The 3726-nt window shown below is 40.7% G+C and overlaps 1 pseudogene; it reads right to left on the reverse strand.

Annotated features, from left to right (window-relative positions):
• Positions 1-260: 260 nt before the first annotated feature.
• LOC109574701 (probable inactive 1-aminocyclopropane-1-carboxylate synthase-like protein 2 pseudogene) lies at positions 261-1754 on the reverse strand (annotated as a pseudogene).
• Positions 1755-3726: the final 1972 nt, after the last annotated feature.

The following is a 3726-nucleotide window of genomic DNA, read 5'->3' on the forward strand; positions in this document are numbered from 1 at the left end:
AAGGAGGTTGATGACTGAGTCACGCGAGCCCCTTCCTGGAGGAGCCCACTCTGCTCAGCTGCAGCACCAGTTTAGGTCAATGCCCCAGTGTTCTAGACCAGAGGCTGATAACAAGCCTCCCTGAGCATGTGATTGGCTGGAGTGACTGACTTGGAGAAAGAAAGCTTACTCACTCCCTCTGTACATCCTCCAACCACTTCACTATCAAATCCTGCTTCTGCTCCATAGAGGCACCTGATAGAAATGATGCATCGTGTGTTTTAGCAGATGAGTTTATCCACCATGATTAGGTGGAAAATCCTAGACACCTTATACTTGTAGACTTCACCATGGGACATCAGCTTGCTGTTCAGGAAACAGCAATGGAGGAGCAGCTCTTCCTCACATGCATACAGGTCCAGGATGTGTTCCAAGTTGACTCAGACATAGAGGCCAGAGCCACAGTTGAGAAAGGGGATCTTTAACACCTTCACTTGTTGATAATGCTCCTGTGAGAGTTAGTGAGCAGATACACTTTTTCAATTTGTTTCCTGTGCTGGAGCAGCCAACCTGGCTTGTCCTGGGTGACGCCAGAAATGCTGCAGAGCTCATGGCTGAGCCCACCTCCTTGTTGTGGGTATACAGAGCACCCAAGCCAAAGCGAGAGATGCTGAAATCCTTATTGGTGCTGACTGATTTATCACATGGGTGTTGTTGAGGTCAGACAAACTTTCCATGCCCAGAACGTTTTCATGTTCATCCAACACAGACAGCATGTAAATCTCATCTATGATGACATGTAAGTTGTATCTCTTGGCAAATTCCAGGTATTCCTTCAGTGAGTCCAGGGAGTAGAAGTCATCCAGAGGATTCTGAGGATTAATTATGCTTATTCTCCATAAGCATAGCCTCAAGCAGGGCTTTCTCCAACTTAAAAAATGAGCTGGAAAGGAGCATCAGCTCAACCTTCCCACACAGCTGGAAACTGAAGAGGAAACCACCGTAGAAGAGAGGGAGGAGTCAGAAAGGCCTTAATTGGATCACACAAAACTGTGGCCAGCATTGAAAAGACAGAGTAACAACCATTTAGAAAAACCAAGTTTTCTGGATCAAGGTGGGCACTTGCCTTGCAGTAGTAGGTCAGGAATGGGGTCACTTCTTCCTCAGAGATGATTGCCCTCTCTACTTGGGATATTGCAGCATGATCTCCTCAATGCAGTTCACGTCACTCTGACTTAAGATTTCAGTCATCAGATCAGTACATAGCTTATGCTTATCAGTACCAGGGTTAATGAAGCCCAAAGTATTCTCATCTTCCTGGTATTCACCTCCATGGCAGCTCTTGTCATCCTAGAAGGTGGAGTGGTACAAGGCAGAGATGTCAATCTTATGGTTGGATAGGTCAAGACTGACAAATGAAGCTTCAAAATCTCTCAGTTGATGAACTAGGAGGTGGGCTACCTGGACGATGGGCTCATTGCCCAACTCTGACATCACTCCTAGAGTCTTGGAAAGGGCAAGACAGTTTGTTGGAGCTCCAGGCCACCCATGGCCCCAGACTGTAGGAGGTAGACCAGTTGACAGAGTAAGTGGTCCAAGAGAGCTTCCTGCTCCTGAATGGCTGGATTGTTTCTTTGCTCTTCCAGTGTCAGGTTCTGTTGCAAGTGCTTGGGTATCAGCTGTATGTTACGCTCTTCAATGATCTACTGTAAATGTACAGTCATCTCCATCAGCTGGCTCTGAATGCTCTGGTTTCTGAGTCCCTGGCCCCTCATTGGGCCACAAGGCATGTGGAAAGTGTCTAATCAGTGATTCGTGTTCTGGGTATTTGCATTGGCCTCTGCAGGCTGGCTAGAGGCCTCTGTTTCCATTCATCTTTCTCTGGTCTAAGAGCCTCATGCCTGATGAAATTATCCTGGACCATCAGTGCTTAGACATCTCTCTAACACACTCATCTCACTAAGCTTGCTTATCCATCTTTTTAATTATAATAATCCTAATTAGTTTGAAGTTGTAGGTATTTCATTGTAGTTTTTGATTGGCATTTCCCTACTGACTAATGATGTTGAATATTTTCTCATGTGCACATTGGCCATTTGTATGTTTTCTTAGGATAAAGGTCTATTAAATATCCTTTGTCCACTTTTTAATTGAGTTATCTGTCCTTATAGTATTGGGTTGTCAGTGTTCTTTATATATTCTGGATACAAATCTCTTATCAGATATATGATTTGCAAATATCTTCTCCCATTCTGTAGGTTGTTTTTGTTTTTTTTTTTCTTGATTATATCATTTGTAGGACAAACTTTTTAATTTTGGCCAAGTCCAATTTAGCTGTTATTTTCTTTTATATCTTTCCTTTTGGTGTGATATCAAAGAAACCACTCTCTAAAATTAATGTCATGAAGGTTTACTCCTATGTTATCTTCCAAGAGTTTTCTAGATGTAGTTCCTATGTTTAAGTCTATGAATATTTTGAGTTCATGTTTGTATATGGTGTGAGGTAGATGCCCCAATTTCACTCTTTCACATGTGAATATTTCATTGTCCCAGTGTCATTTGTTAAAAAGATTGTTCTTTCTTCCAGTGAATTATCTTAGCACATTTGTTCAAAATAAATGTGTCATTAATGTAAGAGTTTACTTCTGGACTCTTAAATCTATTCCATTGATCTCTGTATCTACCCTTATGCCACTATCACACTGTCTTGATTACTGTAGCTTTGTAATAAGTTTTCAAACCAGGAAGTATGAGTACTTTAACTTTGCTCTTCTTCAAGATTATTTTTTGCCATTTTCAGTTCATATCCATTACTTTAAGCTACTGAGAACACATTCTTCCAATTTGCTTGGTTTTAGACTGAAATGCTTCTTTTAAATCCTTCCTCAAATGCCAGACCATTTAGGCCCTTTGTTTGCAAGCATGTTGCCACCTCTCCAAATTTTCACTTATGGTAGTCAACCATGAGTGCAAAGAGTACCTGGAAATCAAGGACAGGATGGAAAATACAGACTTTTAAAAGTAAATGCAGACTTAGGTCACCAGAAAGTCTTTGAATAGGATGTTGTGGGAACAAAGTGACTATCATGGTGAAAAAATTAGATCATAAATTTTAGAATAAATTCCCAAAACAGGTCTCATGTTTTCCTCTTCCTTATGTGGACTGGGAAGATTATATTGACTAAGTTAGTTCATTTTCTCAGATTCCTCCAAAATGAAATAAAGCTGTGCTGTTTCTCATGTTCTTATTGCAGACCCTGCCTGTTGGCCTTTTGTAGTTAGTGTTCTTGATATTTTTTATATCTGTTAGAGATTAAGCACTCCATTCCTTAATTATGCTCAAGGGGAAAAAAGTTATCATTTAGAGATGCACATATAAAAAAAGGGTTAAAATAAACATGTCTATATATGAGGGTTTCTTAGAACACATGTCCATGTTTCAACACTTTACATAGTCACATCAGACGCTGTTGTTTGGCCAGAGAAAGTTATTGCTCTCATTTTACAGAAGCATAACTGAAGTCCCAAGAGGTAAATTGATTTGCTTAGATGATTGAGCATGGCAGGGACAGAGCCAGTATGAAAGTGCAATGTATCAGCCTCCTGGGGATGCTGTTAAGGGTTAAAATGTGTCCTCCAAAAGAATATGTTGAAGTCATAAGCCCTGGTACCCGTCAACATGACCTTATCTAGAAAGAGGGTCTTAGTAGATGTTAAGTTGAAATCATTAGAATGAGCTCTAATCAA

Source organism: Bos indicus, chromosome 20, assembly GCF_029378745.1.
Source record: "Bos indicus isolate NIAB-ARS_2022 breed Sahiwal x Tharparkar chromosome 20, NIAB-ARS_B.indTharparkar_mat_pri_1.0, whole genome shotgun sequence".
NCBI lineage: Eukaryota > Metazoa > Chordata > Mammalia > Artiodactyla > Bovidae > Bos > Bos indicus.